The sequence below is a fragment of the Thamnophis elegans genome, chromosome 1 (assembly GCF_009769535.1).
Source record: "Thamnophis elegans isolate rThaEle1 chromosome 1, rThaEle1.pri, whole genome shotgun sequence".
Classification (NCBI taxonomy): domain Eukaryota; kingdom Metazoa; phylum Chordata; class Lepidosauria; order Squamata; family Colubridae; genus Thamnophis; species Thamnophis elegans.
The window spans coordinates 134,831,856-134,854,411 of NC_045541.1; the positions used below are offsets into that span (position 1 = coordinate 134,831,856).

The 22,556-nt window shown below is 37.1% G+C and overlaps 1 long non-coding RNA gene across 1 annotated transcript; it reads left to right on the forward strand.

Moving 5' to 3' along the window:
• Positions 1-537: 537 nt before the first annotated feature.
• LOC116518823 lies at positions 538-22,048 on the forward strand. Its single transcript, XR_004256586.1, has 4 exons — positions 538-637; positions 16,684-16,944; positions 18,251-18,397; positions 21,985-22,048. It is a non-coding gene; the product is annotated as an uncharacterized LOC116518823 (long non-coding RNA).
• Positions 22,049-22,556: the final 508 nt, after the last annotated feature.

Below are 22,556 nucleotides of genomic sequence, written 5' to 3' on the forward strand. Positions count from 1 at the left end.
AGCAAGAGCATTGTTAAGTGAGTTTTGCCACATTTTACAAGTTGGCCACGCCCACCCAGTCACATGAATGCCAAGCCAATCCCACTCAGTCACATGGCTGGCAAGCCACTCCCACCCAGTCAAATAGCCAGCAAGCCACTCCCACAAAGCAGGCCACACCTACAGAAGAGGTTCTAAAAAAAATTGAAACCCACCACTGAAACAAATGTAGTAACTCTTCAGTCTCCAGATGGACCTTTTTCAAAGGAATTGTACAACCTGACCTCTTGCAAAGTTTGCCTGAAAAAGTAATGCTACTGCACATCACAAAGCAGAACTGTTGAAGTTCAGTATAAATGGAGATTTTTTAATAAGGAGTACAAACCTTCTTCACCCCTTTTCTATTCATTGTCAATCATTCATGTTTAAGCATTACACTTAAGTCTGATATGAATGACTAACAACCTAGTTCAGAGTCCGGTACATACCAAAATAACAAATACGAATCTCACTAGAGTAGGCTAAAGGTCTATCTATTTCAGTATTCCATGTGCCCAAACAGTCAGCCAAATATATCCTGGAAAGTGACAAGGACATGAAGGCAGAAATCATCTTTCCAACCAGTACTGAATATATATGGCTTTTGATTCCAGAAAAGGTAAATAGCTATCAACTGTCATGAATACTCCTATCCTATATGTATTTGTCTAGTTTTCCTCCTATAAATTGGTGCCCATCACCAATCAGAGTGGCATCAATTCTATTATTTAATTATATGTTTTGCAGAGAAGTATTTTACTGACCTTGAAATTAATGGATCTCAGGTTTTAATGTTACAGGAGTTGTGCATGTGTGTTTGTGTGTGTTTGTGTTTGTGTGTGCGTGTGTGTGAATCTGCCTATTCTTTAAATACTTCAAGGATTTTATATTCACTCATACTTATCTTTTTCCTAAGCTACAGATGTTCTATCCCCTGATCATTTTGGAAGTCCTTTGCTACACATTTTAGTTTCATAACCCCATTTTGAGATGCAATAAGCAGAACATATGCCATATTTTAAATCTGGATGAATTATACATTTATATAAAGATATGGTTGCATTGGCTGTATGCTTTTGGTCCTTTTCATAATGATTCATAGCATGAAATTTATTTTTTTGACAGCTGGCACACACTTGAATGACATATTCTTTCAGCTCTCTCTCATACTGTCGAAATTTGTTTCATGGTCAGTCACTGCCAGTTCAGAGTCCAATAGTTTACCTGCAAAGGCATTTTTATTTATTTATTTCAAAGGACAGTCCTTTGCACTTGTTTACCTTAAACTGCATTTACCATTTTAAATCCCATTTGCCCAGTTTGTAAGATCCTTTTAAAACTCTCTGCGGTCCTTCATATAAAAAACCAACAGGGATAACATCACCATTCCACAGTTCAACCCAATTCCAAGTTAAAAGTGTAGGTACCCAGAAGCTTGTGTGATCAACTTTTGAATATCTCTCCATGTGATGTATTATATCCAAATCCACAATGGTTGTGATATTAGTGCAAAAAGGAATGGGAATAAATAGACCAAGGCTCAAGGCTCCTTCTTCAAATTCAGATGCCTTGCTGCCCATCTGCATATGGAATTTCTGCACTCAGGCAATTGAAAAATAGTTAACTGATGCTTTCTGCAAACAATGTGTGTGTTTGTGTGTGTATCCTCTCTCCTCTCTTTATTAATATTTCTCACACATATACTGTTCACTTTGTTGCATGGCTTATAAATAACTGTGATATCTTGATTCAATAGTAGTATGAAGCTTCAATAAAGCTGAGCTTAAATTGAACTTAGTTTCTGGTATCTTCATCCATTCCATTTTTTTAACACTTTAAGAGAAGTAGTTTGCCATTACCATTTTTTTTGACCTTCTTCAACTTTCTGTTAGCTTTCAACCCTAAGCACTAAGTAGAGCCAATGCCGATTGCCTTCCAAGGTCAGACAAGGCCAACTAGAAGGTATTGCATTATAAGCATTGGAAGAAAAGGTATTTTGTTATCCCTTAACTTGCTTGACAGTTGCTGCAGAACTTGTATTCTCTGTTACAGAAGAATATTCTCTGTAATTCTCTGTCACCAAATATTTCCGAATCAAATAGCAAATACTATTTTCTCCTTCAACTTCTGCCCTTTTTTTCTATAGAAAGATTTAGATTTCATCTGAAAAACTATTTTTCTTAACATGGACTAACCAAGGAACAGGTATAATCCAGGGGTGAAATGCTCTAAAGTGTGCTACTGGTTTGCTTCACACATGCATGCGCTCTTCATGTTCATGTGCACCACAGGGACTACGCACAGCACTGAAAAAGAAGGATTAAGAAGCCTTTTCTGAGTCTGCAAAGGTAAGTAGAACAGCGAGAGGGGGAACAACTGTGCTAGAAATCCTGGAAAACAGGATTTCCTGTTTTCTAGCTAATATAAATCACGCGGCACAACTGATTGTCACACAGCTGATTGTTGGAAGTACCAGTTTGCCTGAACTGGCAGCATTTTTACTACTGGTTAAAGGTGAATCTGTAGCATTTTTTACTACCGGTTCAGATGAACTGACCCGAACCGGTAGCATTTCACCTCTGGTATAATCTTTCCATGAACAGTAAACAACCTTTTTAACAACAACACAACATGCAGGAATCCACCATTATAGCAATTCTACTAGAAATCATTCTAGTCATTTCAATTTATCCAGTGAAATAGACTCAACACTGTAAAGTTTCAAAAGCAAACCAAGTCCTATCTTTTCCTAGCTTCAGTACTAGGAAAACACATGCATAATTATTTATGAGATACCAGTAGAATGTAACCCTACAGTCATTCACAACTACACTAGGCTTACTTTTGAGTCGACAGTTCTTGAATAGTATTGTTTATCTTTAGCCCTCCATGCGAATAAGCTTTTCCCTAAACATCCTGCATTTACTTCACAGCATTCCAGAAGATCCACCTAATAAAGCTTGAGAGCACATGGAAAGAAGGCAAAGGGCATGGAGGAGAACTATGTCTCACTGATGGATACTGTTTCCATCAGCAGACAGCCACAATGGGATAGAACCCCTGAGAACGTGCACTATGAACTTCAGTCAGATTCATTATCCAAATGTTACATATCCAAGCACATCTTAGATTCATTAATTTAATATAGGGAATAGGGAATTGACATTTGGAGTTTTCCTTTGAGGTTTCTTCTGTCTCTCCATTCCAAATCCAGATGGGGAGGTAATTGATATGTAATAAACAATCTGTCCCATACAAATCTGAGGAGGAGGAAGGGTTTAGGGATACTGTCGAATGAAGAAGTGCACTGTTATAGGAAATCACTTTCAAAACAGAAATAACTGTTATAGGGAATTGGAAATGATCAGTGGGGACTTTCAAATATCTCTTATTTCAGCTGCAGCTTTACACGTGGTTGGAACACACTGCTTTGTTTGAATATTCCAGAGTCCACTGACCTGGACTGTTACAAAGAATCCCAAGTACATTTATACAGAATAATATTGAGATATGGGTGAGGTGAGCCTGTCTATGCCAAGAATTGAATTCCCAAGGCCACCATTTCAACAATCTGTGTTTTTTTTTTAGGAGAAGAGTTAAAAATGCAATCAATGCACTCCTAGATTCCTTGTAATGTTTTACAATTTCTATGAATTGTTGAGCCACCCATTTTAGGCAATCTGATTACTTTTAGCATAGCGTCTAAATGCAGCATTTTTTTTTTGCTGTAACATTGGTGACAGAACCATTTCTAAACCATTTGAGGTTTAGCCAAGTAAGACCCTATTCTACAAGGAGCTTGAATAATATACAAAAGGTCCCAGAAACATTTTCATAGGAGGCTAAGTGTGAAAACAAGAGAAGCATCCAATATAAGAAAAACAGATGTGACTGGATTAGAAATGTGGGAACAATAGGTCACAAAAGGGCAGGAGGGCAAACAGAGGATAAAAGGGGGGATGTTATACTAGTGGGATACAAGTCCTTTGTAAACATTGATAGAATATTGATGACAGAGGCTATTTATAGAAAAGTTGCAGGAGGCCAGCTTCAGCTGTACTAATAATTTTGAGGGAATGGAAGGGATATGAAAAATGATGATTTATTATGCTAAGATGGTATCCTATACAAGTTTCCAAGACTAATCAGTCTACATCAAGCTAAATAGTTAGATACGTAAGCCTAGTGCAGCCTGGCACCGTCAGGTTAAGAATACAGGTGGTCCTCGACTTACAACCACAATTGAGTCTAAAATTTATGTTATTAAGTGAGACATTTGTTTTGCCCCATTTTACCACTTTTCTTGCCACAGTTGTTAAGTGAATCACTGCACTTGTTAAATTAGTTATATGATTGTTAAGTGAATCTGGATTTCCCCATGCTTGTCAGAAAGTTGTAAAAGTTGATTCCATGAACCCAGGACACTGCAACCATCATAAATATGCATCTGAATTTTGATCATGTGACTCTGGGGAAGCTGTAACGGTTGTAAATGTGAAAAATGGTCATAACTCAGCTTTTTCAGCAATGTTACAACTTCGAATGGTCACTAAACAAACTGTTGTAAGTCGAGGACTAACTGTAACACTGCCAGAAACCCAGCTAACGTGAGCCTTTAACTTACTGCGATGTGTCCTTATAGGCTGGAAGGTGCCAGCATGAGGATGCTGTGTTATACTGGGACTTCCCATGTTAATGGTTACTAAGCAAATGCTGTCCTGTCCTCATTTGCTGCTGTGATAATCCTTGGTTCTATGCCCGTCATCTCTCAGACCTAACCTGACATGTTTCATTTTGAGCCTGAGATTTAAAACAGACAAAGCAATTTGGGAAAAGGCATGTGAGTGAGGAAAACCCAGTCTGATTCTTTTTGTTCCTCCTTTTCCACTCTACTTCATTTCTTCATCAGCAAACACAGGGTGAAACTGCAAAGGGGCATCTGTTTCCCAAAATAGACCTCTCATGATGAGAATACAATGCTGGGTTGTATAAACAGAGGCATAGAATCAAGATCACATGAAGCATTAATACTATAAAAAAGATGTTGAGACTTTGGAAAAGGTTCAGTGAAGAGCAACTACTATGATAAAAGCCTGGAAACCATATGAAGAACAGCTGCAGGATTTGGGTTTGGCTAGTCTAAAGAAAAGAAGAATTAGGAGTGACATGATAGTAGTATTCCAGTATTTGAGGGGCTGCCACAAAGAAGAGAGGGGTCAAATTATTCTCCAAAGCACCAGAGTGCAGGACAAGAAACAATGGTTTCAAACTAATCAAAGAGAGAAGCAATCTAGAATTAAGGAGAAACTTCCTAACAGTGAGGACAATTAACCAGTGGAACAGCTTGCCTCCAGAAATCGTGGACGATCCATAACTGGATGTTTTTAAGAAGAGCCTAAACAGTCACTTATCTGAAATGGTATCGGTTCTCCTGCTTTAGCCGGGGGCAGGAGTAGAAGACCTCCAAGGTCCTTTCTAGCTCATTCTATTCTAAAGAAAAATCCAGAGCTGAAGCTTTCATGTGGTAAGGCAACAGTTGCTTAGGGATGGCATTATGGGCACATTTCATTTAAAAGATGTGTGCGTATCGTGGATTCGTTATCAAGAAAGAATTTTTTTTGTTCTAATGCAAATAACACCAGGAACTCACTCTATATGGATGCTGATCACTTGATGATGCAGTCAAGTGTGAATCACCACAGTTCTTATATCAGTTTAATGGTCTTATTAGTCATCAAGCGTAGACTCTTTTGTGGGCTCCATTTACCTATTCAATCTATTTGTTCTATTCAATAAATCAATTGCAGTGAAATGAAATGATTCATGTGCATTTGTCAACATGTCCCAGATTCTAGCTATTAGGCTGCCTAACAAATCTACAAACTGAACATCAGGAAATTGACTGTATTTCACTCCCTATAGAACACTGACCTGATTGGACTTGGATTCTACTCCTAATAACAGGAGATCAACAAATTTAGGGAAAGTGCAAGAAACCCCTTGGTCACAAGGAAGACATCAGCAGGAAATTTGTGAATGCCCCAACACTAAGAAGATGTTGGATAGCCATTTGTCTGAAATGGTACAGGGCTTCCTGCCTAGGCAGGGGTTTGGTCTAGAAGATATCTAAGGTCCCTTCCAACTCTGCTATTGTATTAAAGCTGCAAACAGAAAAGCTGCAAACAAATCAGCAAGAAACAGATGAACTAAAATCGGAATGCAAATTAATATTGTCTTAGGAAATGAAATCACTGTAGATGAATATAATTTGTTGCTATTGGTCAATCTTACATCAAAGGAGTGTGTGCTATGTGTGTGAGTATGGGTGTATTATATATGTACCGGTATGTATGTATGTATGTATGTATGTATGTATGTATGTATGCATGCATGCATGCATGCATGCATGTATAAACTCTGATGTTAAACTGGCCAACAGCAATGGATAAGTTACAATCCAAACATCTCGCTTATTTGTAAATCAATGTCATACAGATAATAGAAAAAAAAACCTCAAGGTGAACCATTTCAAACTCGATTGCAGAAAATATGACTTTAGCAACAGAGTGGTCAACGTCTGGAATCCCTATCCGACTCCGTTGTTATAGCCTCAAACCCTCACACCTTCAATCTCAAACGATCTACTGTGGACCTTACCCCATTCTTAAGAGGTCCATAAAGGGGGCGTGCATAAGCGCACCAGTGTGCCTACCGTCCCTGTCTTACTGTCCTCATTTATCTGTATTTATTTCCTTTGTTCATGTTTATGTTCATACCTATACTTATTATCTTTGACATGTTTGACAAATAAGTACATAAATAAATAAATAGTTCAAGCAGGGAATATTGCCACATTCTTTCAAGGAAACTGAAGACTGCAGTAAGAATAGCTAAAAGTATATTTCTTCCCTAGTTATCTTGAGAAGATATTTTCATATAATAGTCTATTTATGAACTGAATGCATCAAATTCTTTATCACATTGCCTTTTCCCTAAACTTAATTAAAAGTGTGATCTTACTTCATTACACCCTCATTGTATAGCCTTATTTTTCTTCCATGGATTTACATAATTCTGTCATTTTGATCAGACTTCCATTTTTTTATGATGAAGGTTGTGACTACTCCACAATTGGTCACCAGAGTCTGTTGGCCACACTAATAACATTTGCAGGGCTCCTTTGAGACTGAACCCCAAGTAGAATAATCAACAGGTTACATGACAAGTTGTACATAATCACTGTTATATTAAACATTGATTTTGGAGGAGTCAAAATGCAAATTTTCATGTGCTTGTCCCAACAGATATGTGCACAGTATTTTAATATAAGTTTGAATGGCTTTTCGTGTTCCAAATCTTTCAGATACATCTCAAATTACTCAGTAAGTAGTCAGTTTCCAATTTGTAACTAAAAGCAATTTAATGCAAACTAGTAAGCACAGCCTTGAAAATACAGTATTATTTTTAATTTTGCTTTTTTCCACAGAGCATGATAATTTTGAATATTTCCTTTTTCAGTTTTTGTTTTGTTTACGTGTTTAATGTAGAGAAAACAGAGCATTGAAACAGAATGGATTCCAAAAGTTCAAGCTGAACCCAAAATACTTGTGAGGGTCATCCTTACAATCCTAAGAAATAAGAGAGTAGGGCTTTTTTTTGTTTTGTTAAATTTCCTCCTCCTATTCCAGACAAAATTGACCTCAATCTGTCTTCTATTTTTTAAGAGATTTGCCTTTCTTGTTCACTGTTGAATAGTGGTTTGTATTACATGATTTTTACCTAATCCTTATATTCCCCTAAGCAGTGAATTGAAATGTAGCCAGAAATAAAAAAATATATTTGTTTTTTTTTAATAATGAAGAAATGCTTGCTTCTAAGTCTGTACCTATGACGATTTGAGACAGAAGTAAGGTTTCCCCTTACTTTCTCTGTCAGCTACCAGGTAGACCAGATAAGAAAGACATCCAGATAAGCGAAGTCTACTTTATTGTAAAACTACATTAACAGAATCTTGTAAGTATGTAAGTACCATTCTCCCTCCATTCCCTTCCCTTTAGGAAAGGCTCTTCTGAGCCTTTTGCTCTGTTCACTATGCAGCTGCAGACTCTGCTGTGTCTTATATAACTATTTCTTAAGTAACATCTCCCAGGGTCTTCCCACGTACCATTACAGTAGCCTTGTGTGCATAGTTACCAAGGAAAATAAAGCAAACAAATTATCAGCACTGCCAATTATAATCTCAAAAAAAGAAAATGGGCTAGAATAGAGACCCTTTCATTTCCCAATGTTCTGTACAGAAGTTACATAAATGTCAAAGCAAGATGAGCATTCAAAACAGGAAGAAAGGTAACAAATAAAATGTTTAACGGGTAGAGTGGATGGAGGGAGGAGTAGAAGGAAAGATAGGAAGGAGAGGAGAAAGGAGAGGAATAGGAGAAAGGGAAAGGCAGAGGAAGAATGGGAGGGAATGTAAGAGTAGGAAAGAGGGGAGGAATGGGAAGAAGAGGGAAAGGGTAAAGGGGAGGAAGGGGAAGGAGAGAAGGGAAAGGAGAGGAGGAAGGAAGGAAGGAGAGAAGAAAGAGAAGAAAGAGGGTAGGAAGGAGGGAGGGAAGGAGGGAGGGAAGCAAGGAGGGAAGGAAAGAGGGAGGGAAGGAGAGAAGGAGAGAAGAAAGGAGGGAAGGAAGGAGGGAAGGAAGGAGAGGAGAGAAGAAAGGAGGGAAGGAAGGAGGGAATGTAGGAGAGAAGGAAGGGGTAAAGGGGAGGAAGGGGAAGGAAAGAAGGGAAAGGAGAGGAGGAAGGAAGGAAGGAGAGAAGAAAGAGAAGAAAGGGGGGTAGGAAGGAAGGAGGAAAGGAAGGGGGAAAGGAAGGAGAGAAGGAGAAAAGAAAGGAGGGAAGGAAGGAAGGAAGGAGGGAAGGAAGGAGGGAAGGGGAGAAGGAGGGAAGGGGAAGGAGGGAGGGAAGGAAGGAGGGAAGGAAGGGGAGTAGGAGAGAAGAAACGAGGGAAGGAAAGAAGGAGGGAGGGAAGAAGAAGTAGGACCGTTGTAAGATAAGATGGATCTATGGGATGTTAAGAAAGCAATCTTCAAGTATATTGTCAACTGTAGGTAAAAATTGTTATAAATACATATTATTAATAACAGTTATGAGATTATATAATTGTGAATGTATATATGAAATTGATAAAATAAAAAAAATTTAAAAAAAGGAAATACGATGTAAAATGTAATATGCATAATGGAAGAGGTAAAGGGGGGGCGGGAAATCTAGGACAACAATTTTTTTTCACAAAAGAAGTTAAAATATGTGACAAAAAATAAATAAAAAACTTTGTTTGAAAAAAAATGTTTAAAAATAGAATTATGTTAGAAGAAGACAAGGAGGAAAGTTGAAAAGGTACAAGGTAGCAATAGCACTTAGACTTGTATACTGCTTCACAATGTTTTATAGCCGTCTCTAAGCAGTTTACAAGGATTTGTAAGTTCAACAGCATGATAATACATTGCGTGTTTGATTTGCCCCCATCAATCTGGGTCCTCATTTTATGACTTTGGAAGGATGGAAGGATGAGTCAACCTTGAGCCTTGTGAGATTCGATCTGCCAAACTGCTGGCAGCCGGTGATCAGCAGAAGCAGCCTGCAGTACTGCACTCTAACCACTGCACTACCATGGCTCTAGAAATGTCTATCATATCCACTTGTAGAAATGTATATCACATCCACTTGAAGCTGGAATTTCTTGTATGGTTATCCAGTAGATTTCCCAGTTGGATCAAACATTGCATGAATATTTCTATAAAACACATTGATGGTATATTAAATGGATGGTAAGGCTTTGATGTGTACAATTCCAACTGAGCAGTGAATGGCAATAAAGAATTCTGTATTTCCTTGCCACCATCTACCAGTTATCCAGAGTTTTTCAGTAAATTTATCCTTGACTTTATATGGGAATTTTTATGTATTCTTGATAGTAATGTAGGATGTAGTTGGACTATTACAATAATTAGGAGTTCAAAAGAAAATCTTCCTCTCACCTTCCACTTTCTTATCACAATCTAAATCCTCCTTCAGTATAACCTCCCTATGCATGGTGTGAAGTGAGTTATAGCTCATGAAAACTTATCCCTTTTCATAAAATCACAAAAGTTACTTCCAGACTTCTCATCTTTTGTCTCTTAAAACAAGTCTCTTTACCAAATGATAAGTGGATGATTAAATAGATTTTTCCTCTTGCAACATTTTCTCATAAATTCTTTGCAGGGATTTGTAAGTTCAACAGTATGATAGTACAATACGTGTTTGATTTTATTCTTTAAAAAATGTATACAAATAAAACATTAAGGGAAGAAAGCTTTTCTCCAAAACTAAATGCCACTATGTTGCTGAAATTATGGATTCTTAGAAGATGCCATTTGTTGGTTACCTTCATGATCCCTTCTGACTCCATGTAATTATTTTTGGCTGCATTCACCTAAAAACCTTTCTGGTGAATGCTATTGGCTTGTACTCCCCAGCTACTGAGAATTTACTTCATATACTGTTAACAAGAGGCAATATGCAACTTAACGGATACAATATATGAAAATTTATAAACGATCAAGTCCCAACTGCCAGTGTTAATAATTGACAGGGGTAAGTGTGTGATTACAGAGCTAGGAAATCAGTTGGCACTCAATAACTGGACTCATCCCAGTTTTATCTTCTATTCTCTGATTAAAACCAGTATTGCAAGCAGGAAATATCAGCTCAGAATGTCTGAAATTCTAATGCCCCCAGAAGACAATATACATACAATCTAAGCCTACATCATTAAAAAAAGAGACAGCTGGCAGAAAAGTCACAAAGAAACACAGGGCAAAATGTTAAGCTTTGGGAGTTTATGATAATGAACCGGGCTCATCATAGCAAAGAGTGATAGGGTGATGTTTCCCTTGGTCCTCATTCTTTCACAGTGAAGGGGAAGCCATGCAGCCAACCGTTATGTACACATGTATATCATATAACTAGTTACCAGACTCACTGGAGACATTACCGCTTTAATAGAAATTGAGAAGGTGAAACTGACTTCTGAAAAAACCAATTAATTTTTAAGTCATGCAAATGTTGGGGCAATTTTTCCTTCTTTGTTTAAATAATGTAAGTGTTCCTGTGATGATTTCTTCTCTGTCTTCTTCAACACATCAATTCTCACCCTTCCTGAAGAACCTAATTTTTATAGTTGCCCTACCATTTTTTCTATTAGCTCTTTGCATTTTCCCCATCACTCTCTTGTAGCTTTTTGAACTCTTCTGTAGCTCTTCCAACACCTTTTGCTGTTCCAGTTTCTTCATATATCACCTCATATGTCATTTCCATTTTGATTCAAGCAATTTATACGTTAGATCCTTTTGCCATTTATGCCTCTATTGAAAGCATGCCAGTGTGTTGAAAGCTCTCTAGTTGTCTTTGTAGAATACAATTTCACCTTTCAGCTCAAAGGCAATTACTATATGTTGATACGTTTGAACTTGTCTATACTTTGCATGGGCAATCCCCAAATGTTTCCCAAGCAGAGTTTATGATGACATGATGCGAACATCTTGTGAAAGCAAAACAGGACTATCTTGTATTAGTACCTGGATGGGAGAGTGCCTAGGAGCCTTATATGTCTTAATATAGCTCATATCAAAGAATTTAAAGATTATAATAGGTAAAGCAATAATGGCCAGACTTATATATACTGCAATGGATCTAACTCTTATATATCAAAGTTCCTGAACTGTTTGTCCTTTATTTCTTTGACTACACAATGCATGTTAATACCAGCTTGGTACCAATGACACAATGATTAATCAGTCAAAGCCCTTAAATACAAAGCACTAATACCTGATTACAAAGGGGAAAGAAAAACTGGATGCTTGCAAACATATTTTGGACTTAGTCATCAACTGAGAGTAAATTGAAGCTTTTCATGAATAAAAAATGTTTGTTATCTTGAGGGTAAAATGACGGGTACGTCTTTTGCATAGAACTGATTTGTTTGCATAGCATACCCATTGCACTTGCTTAGCACAGCTGGCTTTCCAAAATCAGAGGCTCCAAAAACATAGCAGTGGCTAACTCACAAGTAAAAATTGCACCCGGTTCCATTTCCTCCTTACTGAGACGAAAACAGTACATTAATCTATTATTATAGCAACTTTGAGAAGTGACATTATATGCACAAACAACTGCAGATAACTAGAAATGTGAGTGTGTGTAGAGATAAGGCTCCCATAATTCTATGTCACTGGTCTTATGCTGATTTAGGGACACTCCTTCATTAGCTTTGCCTGATGACAAACTGTTATTGCTTTTGTACAGCAGGACAATTTCTGGTTCAGCTGCAGTGCAGGAGGAATTGCTATGAATGCAGCTGAAGAGCTGAAGCTTTTAAGCCAGAAGCCAGCCATTTCCAATTGGCAAGCACTCTCATCTCATCCCTTCTGGCTTCTTGGCTTTGTGGCACCATGGTTTTCTTTCAGCAGTCGTTTAACTGAGAGGTTGAAGAGCTTTAAGCCTCTAACTATGGTCATCCTTCTCCTTCTCCACACACATTTTCTTAAAATAATGGGATCCGCATCTGCTGGTTCCTGGCCTTTTCCTCTATGGATCTACAGTGATGCTCAGAATACGACAGAATTTTAGAATTAGATGGTATGAATTGATTTTTCAGGCTTTGAAGGGTAAAAATATGGACTACATGAAAGCATCCTAGTGATGATGCAAGGTGGAGGCAATGCACCCAGTCTCCTGTCCCTGGAGTAAAAGACTGAAGATTTCACAATATTTTATCTACTGTATTAAAAAAGATCAGGAAAATAAAGAAACTATTTTTTCTTTGATACCCTGTAGCTCAAAACAGTTTCTTAGAACACACTAACATAATGCCGCCTCTCTGATTTCTGTCAGACCTCTCTGCATAGGCAGCTTCTTCCATAAAGTTCTTAACATAGAACTCTAGATATTTATTTATTTAACAAATCAATCAATCAACCAACCACTCAATCAATTTACATATAAAAATAAAAAAAAATGTAACTTGCAATTCTGGCTGCTAATATATTATTACAGCCAGAGACAAAGCAAACAAAATTAAAAGTAACATAAGTAGCTGAAAACCATTACATTTGAAACTGCTACAAACAAATTCACCCACCACCTTAACCAAATGCCTCGGGGAAAAGCAAGGTTTTACGGAAAACCACACACAGTCAAGACCTTCTGAATTTGGAGACATATTCTGTTCCAAAGGGCAGACACCATAATAAAAGAAGACCTACCTCCAAAATCCCACCTGATAATGCTATTTTATAGAGGGCCAACCATGCTGGATCTTGTGGAAAAAGCAGAATGAATTAAAGAAAGTCCTTCCTTCAGGAAGTCCAGCCTTATGCTGTGAAAGGCTTTTTAGGTGGTAACTAGTCCTTGAATTGCACTTAGGAGTTTGCAGATCAGTAGTAGTAAATGGACATGACATGATGCACCCAAAATTACCTGGACTATTGTATTCTGAACCACTTCACCTTCTGGGTGGTGCTCAAAGGCATTAATAGCGCATTGCAATAATCTAACTGGGAGATGACCATGGCATCAGTGACTGTGAGCAACACCTCCTGAACTAAGAATGGCTGCAACTCACTCAGTAGTTAGATTTGTTTGAAAGCCCTTTTGGCCATAGATATCACAGATTATCATTCTGTCCTTACCCCAACCAGTGGTGGTTCCTGACTGGTTTACTACTGGTTCACTGAGAGTGGGAATTTTTGTTTCGCTCATGCGTGAGCCCACCACACATTGCTGTGCATGCACAGTTTACTGAAAACTGTTCTGCATATGTGCAGGAACATGCTGGCAATGGGAAAAGAGACTAGGGAACCAGTTTGGGGGTATGGCAGACCTGGGTTGCTGCCTGTTCCAGCGACCCAGGCTGGAAAACCAATAACAGTTCGGCTGAATTGGTCTGAACCAGTAGGAACCCACTTCTGTCCCCAATCCTCAATGTTGATCAGGATGTTGTTCAGTGGTATTAAAGGTCACTGAGAGAGCAAAGTGAGCCAGATGCATGCACCACCACTCACTATTGCTATAAATAATCTTTAAAAATGTTATAAATCAGTGTTATAATTACTATATGTTGACACTTAATGAGCAATTTCTAAAAGTGATGAGAAAGTGAGGTTGGTGAACTTAGTGTCCTTCAAAAGTCTCTTCCTTAGCGGACAGGAAGCTGTCCACTAAATGTTGGAAATGCAGTCAGACCCCAGGCACCTTTTATGACATGTGATGGACGTGTAGTAAAGCAAGAGAATATTGGGAAAAATACAAAAATGGCTGGAAATCAAACAGAATATTGAGTTGAAACCAGAAATATGTCTCCTAAGTATATTACCAAGAGGCTATTATAAAGGAACCACATATTTAGTTTTACACATACTGACAGCAGCAAGGGTCATATATGCTAAATATTGGAAAAATGGAAATACCCCACCCAAGGAGGCTGTAATTAAAAAAAAATTGACTGTGCTGAAATGGTTAGATTAACTTTAACATTAAAGATCAAGAACAGAATACTATATGATTTGGAATAAATTCTATGAATGGATAGAAGCAAGAGGTAGGAATTAGAGAAAAATAAGATCATAAATGTTAGTACTGAGAATAAAGTAAATAATTACAATACTTTAATGTAAGACGAAACCTAGCTAAAAGCTTTTTGGTTATATTATTACTATTTATTATATCATTATTGTCGTTATTAGCTTGTATATCAATGTTTTACACCACTCTTCTTTTTTGGTCTTTTTTATTTGTAAATGGTATACCCTGAAAATGCACTGTTTTTCAAAAAAAAAGTGTTTATAAATAAAATGTATACAATACAACAATAAAATAAAAGTATCTTCCTTGGTTATGAATAAAATGGCTAATCCCAGTGTTCCCATTGTTCAAGACCACTGAATGCCACCTTCATGCAGTCTGCTAATGAGCCCTCTGGAGCTGATGTGGATGATCTCCTGTCCTCTCCTTATCCAGAGATTTTCCAAGGAGCTACTTGCAGGTCCCTTGGTCTTTACAATAGTAGACTCTGCTTTGACAGGGCTAACTTCAATTTGAATTATCTCCCCTGGAAGACTTCTATCCATTCTTTTCTTTTCTTTTTCTTTTTTATTGAAAATTTTGGGGAAAAAAACCTTTTACAAGTGTTTACCTCCCCCCCTTCCCTCCCCACCCAAACCCACCCCCCATATGCATTCTTTTCTATCTCCCTCTCAAACATGCAGAATGGCTCAAGAGTGCAGGGTCAAGGTGATTCATTCTGTAGAGGCAACCTTTCTGCTTGTACATAGGGATGAATAATGATATTACTAATTAGTGCAAAATTAACATTAATTCCCTACTATAAAGATAAGGTCAAAGCTTCACTTGATATGTTAATAGTTGAAGAAAGAAAGGCAACACAGTCCTTTGGCTCATTTTTCTTATTCCCTACACAACACCAACACTCATAGTCCTTAAAAAGATGTTAGGAATAATGCCACTGAGATCAAGATGAGTTGTACAGATTGAAAACTGACACCAGTAGTAAGCAAAATGGTTGTTTTCCTCCTAAAAAAGGAATAGGACTTATGTTTTACCAGCTAATGGAGAGTAGAAGGAATCAGAAACTGAAAGAATTTTTTTCTCAAATATTACACCGGGTATCATGCTAAAGTAGGGTTTTTATTTATTAATTTATATCTCATATTTATTATTTTTATAAATAACTCAATATAGCAAGCATCTCTAATATTCTTTCCTCCTCCTATTTCCCCACAACATAATAGGACTTAATTTGGCTCTTCCAATTAACATTATTTCCAAGCTTTCCATAACCAAACTCAACTGTGTACTTCTAAACATTCAGTAATTCAGTCTTTCATCAAGTAATTGTAAAGATGACAAATGAATGAGAGAACTACTTGAAATAATATGTACAACCCTGTGTACTAAGAGATACCTTCAGAGGGCTGGATGGGGGAGATAAATTTTTTAAACAGAAGAACTTTCATGATGCTATTTTATATATATAATCTTGAGATGTCATTTATTCCAAGATAAATCTAATCCAATAAATAGTAGAAAATATTGATGAGAGTGATTTTTAGTCCAGAATAAAACAACATGAAAGAATATCATAAAAGAAAAATTATGCAATTAGAATGTCATCACATTTTAGAGGGTTTAAGATATAAGATCCGAATATATAAAATCCAAGCATTTCACAATACTTTGGAAATTCCTCAAAACTGCACTCAAGCATGCAGGTTCTGGGAAAGTAAAGTTGTAGTTAAGGCCTGAAGCAATGATTAGGTATAGTTAAGGGTTGCATGTCTAGTTTTTCTTTACTTTCCTTTTGTATTTGTTTATACTGTTTGTGTTTGTATCACTGTTGTTAACAACCCAGATAAGTGTGCTGTGAGATGGGTAGCCATAGAGATCTTTTATATAAATGAATAATAAATGCAAGAGAAGCAAGAGGAAGTTAGACCCGGCACCCAAGCTCTGTATTTCAGATGATTAGAGGATGGGTTACATTTTGTTTAATTGTATGATCCTAAAGGTTACTTCAATGTTTGGGTTTCACCTGCCCATCCTCTTTTACAGAACAATTCAAAGCATGGAAGACAAAAAATGACATTGACATAGAAATGAGGGAAGGCTTGAATAAAAATTCTGCTCAGGCTTCAATCTTAACACATCCCTGATCGTATGGAATAAAAATGGTGTCTTTCAACCAATAAAACTCGATTCCAACTGTTCTCCTGAATACACATCTCTCTGATTGAATGTCAAACAGGTCCAGTGCAGGAAAAATCTGTCTCTTTTCTTATTATTCAGACTGAAGATGGCTTCCAGGAGAGGAAGGTGAGTTGCAATGTACAAGGATCATAGAAATACACTCACCTCCAAGGTTTTTTAATCATAACAATGGACACTTTGCTCCACAATTAGTAAGCCTCAGGAGGTGGGGATGACTTAGCACATTTAGCTATGAATTGCAGCCAATTAGAAAATTAATAGAGAATTATGATGGCAGTAGGGGGGGAAGGTGAAAAAGGGAAATACCTGAGCCAACCAAACTCAAGGGGGTAGAGACTTTCCCAATCTCACTTAGCAGCAGAACAGAATTAATTAAGCAGGTTCAAGGGTAGTTCAATGTTTGAATCTAGCAGCTGAAATTCTCTTGGTAAGAGGCTACAGATAGTAGGGTAGGTTCAGCTGCAATGAAAGAAGCTTTGCTTCTTGCCTGAAACATTACATTTTTGATAATCAGATTTACCTTACGAATCATATCAAATCTATATTATGGTCCTAGACTGACATAATGAAAATGGAGTACAGTCAATTAAAAAGCATATAAGTTATATATATCTCTCTCTCTCTTTCTTTCTTTCTTTCTTTCTTTCTTTCTTTCTTCCTTCCTTCCTTCCTTCCTTCCTTCCTTCCTTCCTTTCTTTCTTTCTATCACCACCACCACCACCACCTATCATCTATATATCTATCATCTATCATCTATCTATCTATCATCTGAAGTTACAAGATAATAAAATAGAAAATATACCTAAAAGTCTGTAAAAATCTAAAAGAAAGGATGGGAACATTAGATAGGTGCAGGGAAGCATAAAAGGTTAATATGTGGGAAACTATATCAAATTACACAGTACTCTAATATGGCAAATTAGGTGCTCATTAAGTGTAGTTTATGTCACAGGTCATCATCCCATGGATTTTGAGTGCTGCTTCCCTGGCTAGTTTTACAGTAATGATAAAATGAGGCTAATGTGAATGTCTTTGCAGTACAGGCATTAGAGGAGCATGTTCTCTGTTGTTTCTGTGTATCCAGAGTCAAAGGGTCATTACAAACTTCTATTTTTCCTTGAGCTTTCTGAAGAATTGTTTTTCCACTGATCTGGAGATATATCTGAGTAGGCAAACTTTCTGAGTTTGAACATGTAAGCATTTGGTCAACAATTGCTCTGGAAACCATTTGGTAACTCTATGAATGCTACTTTCAAATCCCCCAAATAATTTTATGATCTGGAATAACTAAAATAAGTAAATTTGCTTTCACCCAATGAAAAACAAATTATTTAAGAAGACTGCCAAACAATACAATGTAGTAACTGGTTTAGCCATGTATTCTAAACATTCTAAAATACATTGATTTTAGAAACATCTCGTCTATGTCTGCCCAGCATATCTTTGTCAGCTCATCTGGCATTAATATTAGCAATAGTGAAAGTCACCATTGTTCTGGAACCTCTCCAAAAGCATTCTGCTGCATCTGCTGTTAACCACAATGTGCATGTATTCAAAGGTAAACATTGAAATGTTCCTTTGCTATTTATGCAGTTCCTTTTCCCACTCTGTAAGTTGGCAGAGGTGACTTGGTGATGGTGAGCTGACCATGTGAGCTGGCCACACTAAGTTGTTCTAGACTCATGCAAGGCTGCCTTTTTGTGATCCCAGTGAATTTTTCCTTACTGCTCCTTACTACTGTCCGACCTTACCTTTCCTCCAAGAAGCTCAGGGAACCCTACATGAGTTTATTGCAGTTCATTTTTATGACAATCCTATGAGGCCAATTAAACTGAGGGATGGGAACTTGGAAAAGGTCCATTCATGGACCTTTCAAATTCCTGTGAATTTGAACCTGAGGATCCACCTACTCCTTTAGACTGAACACACTTATATATTGTTGTTGAATTCTGTCATGGACAGTTGGTTGCATATATATGTGAGTCCCATTAACATTTTCATGGGAAATATATTCCCATTCTAGCCTTGCACTTGGTAGTTCAGGCAATATAAAAGAAATTGAGTATTATATGATGAGATGTTCCAGCATGGCATCTCTGTTAGCCTTAGCTTTTTGTACTGAAAAAACATTGGTATCTGATGATGTTTTGCAATATTTGGGTTATTTTTTTCTACAATTCATTTACCTTTAAGGCCACACCTTAGTTCCAGATAACATCAACAGAAGCTGTTTTCTCTTTTGCCCTCCCATCAACATCAACACCAATAAATATTACTACTTTTATATGCAATCTCCCTCTCTCTCTCTTCTGAATGTCTATGTGCATGTGCCTTTGTGTGTGTGTGTGTGTGTGTGTGTGTATGGAGGGGGGAGGGAAAGAGAGAGAGAAAGATGCACAAACCTTTATTTCAACCCCTGTGTATGGACTTGACTTGAAGGACCTTTACTTTTTTAATCCCTAGTCACCAGTTCTGGGGTCCAGTGTAGGTGAAATCCAGCATACCTTGAAATTATCAGGTTGAATAAGGCAACCCATAGCCAGAATTTTTGATTAAATAGATGAAATAAATATAGTTTTCTGCATTTGTGCATGCCTCATTTTGGGGTCCCTCACCCCACTAAGTGTAACCAAGCAATTACAGACTGACGCATTATCAAGTTTTCCTTAATATTTTTAATGGATTGTGTGACCTTTATGCATTCCCCTTGTGTAATATGATCTCATTTTTGCCAGAGGAGGAAAAGCTTGTGTTCCTATGGAAACAGTTGCTTTTATACAAAAATAATACAAAGTTTAGTGTGATGCTATTGAATTTAGAGTAAGAATCGTAGCATACAGTACGTATGACATATAAGTGTTTCATTTCTAAGTAGATGTTTTCCAGCTATCATAATACAAAAGATGTTTTTGATTGTATTGGTATGAAGTGATTTGTTTTTTGTACCTACAAAGACATTTAAGAACATAATGGCAAGTCCAAGGTAGGTGGCACCAACTGAGTGGTGGGGCAGAGGGCAGGGAGCAGAGCTGAATGTAAGGTCTAGTGTTAATGTACTAAAGAAGAGGGTGTAGAGGTTTTACCGGAACCTTGAACAGAAATCCAGCAAATAAAACCAAAAAGTCTATTCACTCAGGATGATCAAGGAAAAAGAAAAAAGAAAGAAAGATTTCATTAGCAACTTATTTCACATCTGAGACAGATAGGCAACTTATTCACAGATTGCAAGGACACAATTTGAGCTCTAGAAAATACAAAATAAGTCCCACTTCTAAAAAGAGCTTATTGCTCAGGGAAGACAAACCAACCTTAACCCTAACCCTAATCATAGCCTTAGCCCTAACTAACCTTAATTTTTACCTTGGAAAGTATTTATTTATTTAGTTAGTTTGTCAAACATGCATAAGATAACAGGTATAAGTATAAACATGGACATGAACACAGGAAATGGTACAAATAAATGGGGATACAAATAAATGGGGACAGTAGGACAGGTAAGGTAGGCACGCTGATGTGCTTATGCACACCCCCTTATGGATCTCTTAGGAAAGGAGTGAAGTCCACGCTAGACAGTTTACGGTTAAAGTTATGGGGGTTTGAGGATGTAACAACAGAACTGGGTAGTAGATTCAGGGCATTGACCACTTCGTTGATGAAGTCCTATTTTCTACAGTCGAGTTTGGAGTGGTTTACCTTGAGTTTGTATCTATTGTTTGCCCTTGCATTATTGCATATGAAGCTGAAGTAGTCATTGACAGGTAGACATTGTAGCAGACAATTTTGTGTACTATGCTTAGGTCAGACCGTAGGCGGCATAGTTCTAGGTTGTCCAAGGCCAAAATTTCAAGACTGGTGGCATAAGGTGTTCTATTGTGAGCAGAGGAGTGGAGTACTCTTCTCACGAAATACCCATGGACTCCCTCAATTCTATTAATGTCAGATATACAGCATGGATTCCAGGCAGATGAACTGTATTTGAGAATTGGTCTGGCAAAGGTTTTCTATGCCCTAGTTTGCAGTACAATGTTACTGGAGAAGAAGTTTCACAAAATTAGGTTAACAACTCTTAATGCCTTTTCAGCAGTGCTGTTACAGTAAGCTCTGGGGCTTAGATAATTTGAAATGAGTACTCCTAGGTCCTTGACAGAGTGAGGGTTGTCTATGAGGGTCTATCCACCCAGCTTGTGTTTGGTGTTCTGCTTTTTGTTGCCAATGTGTAAGAAAGAGCATTTGTTGGTTGAGATTTGGAGTTGCCAATTGTATGACCATTCTGACACATAGTCAAGTTCATTTTGTAGGACAGTAATATTGTTGGTGGTGTTAAATAGTTTTACATCATCAGTGAAAAGCTACTAAGAAAGTAAAATTTAAAAATAATACTTTTCCAAGTTAATTGATAAATTCATTAATATATAACTGTCTAGTGGTGGGTTCAGCCTTTAAAGACACCTCATGTACAACAGTCAAATATTCACTTCACAATGTCTGTTGCTGTTATTTAAATCAGGAAATGTAGGAAGGAAACCTGCCCTGTTTCTATCTCAGATATACATTATGCTCTGTAATAATTTTGTAGTTTTAAAATTAAATGCCTTTCATATGGGAGGCCAGTTTGCTTTTTCCCATGATTACATTATACAATCTTGTCTTTTGATTGCTCCAGAAGGCATTGTGAGCCCTTCTTTTGACTGAAATTAGAGTAGTAGAAAGGTAAACATAAATAAATGAATAAAAAGGAATAGGAAATTTTTCAGACTTGAACAGCTGTATTTTTAAAATGTTTATTCTTTTAAAAATGTGATGCAACCTTCTATGAAACAAGTGTTAATCCCATCAAATTTGATTGGGAAAAAAATCTAGGGCAGTGTTGTAAGGACGCTGAATATTCCCCTAAGGGTGTGTCTTTGAAGAATAATCAAGCATTTCTATCACAAAGACCACTGTTTTGATTATTACCAGAATTCAGGAATTATCATACACAAGAAATAACCAATGGTCAAATTACTATGGTTACCTGTGATGGACACATTCCATTTTCTGAATGTCAGAAACATTTCTGTAAAACACAAGGTCACATTATTCATTTTATTCCAGGATGATACAATTGGCCATTAATAAGACCACTAATCTATGTTGTTGTTACAGGAAATGCTCGGGTGATTTCACAGTCAAAAATGGTCCCAAAAGATTCTGGAGCCACTGCCCAAAAGGTTAATTAAAAACAATGTATGACGGAACAAGGAGAGAACAAAATATTTACCAAAAACTTGCATAGAAATAATATCTCATAAAATATGTCGACAACAGAAAGACAGCCAATTATTTATGAAACAGAAAGAATTGGACTGGTATATATATTTGTGAATGGAGACCTCTCAGGAACAGTTCCACTGCTGAAATCAAATGAAAATGAGAATGAAAATTACTTTAAGTAGTAATGCTCAAGAATGAGACAGTGTGGTGTGGTGTGGCTGGCCTGTAGACTTTGGTGGTGAATAAAAATGATTTATTCCCTCCCTAGATAGCTCTTCAATTTTTAAAATAGTATATAATTTATCAATTTCTTTTTAAGATATATTTTATTTGTCCCTTGGGGTGAAGGTAGCAGTGGGATTCTCACATTTTAAAATAAGGTTTTGCACACTGCATAGATCCACTCATTTGTTTCCTGTATCTTAATTTCTCCATGTGTGTTTGCTTTGGTTCACTCCTTGTGG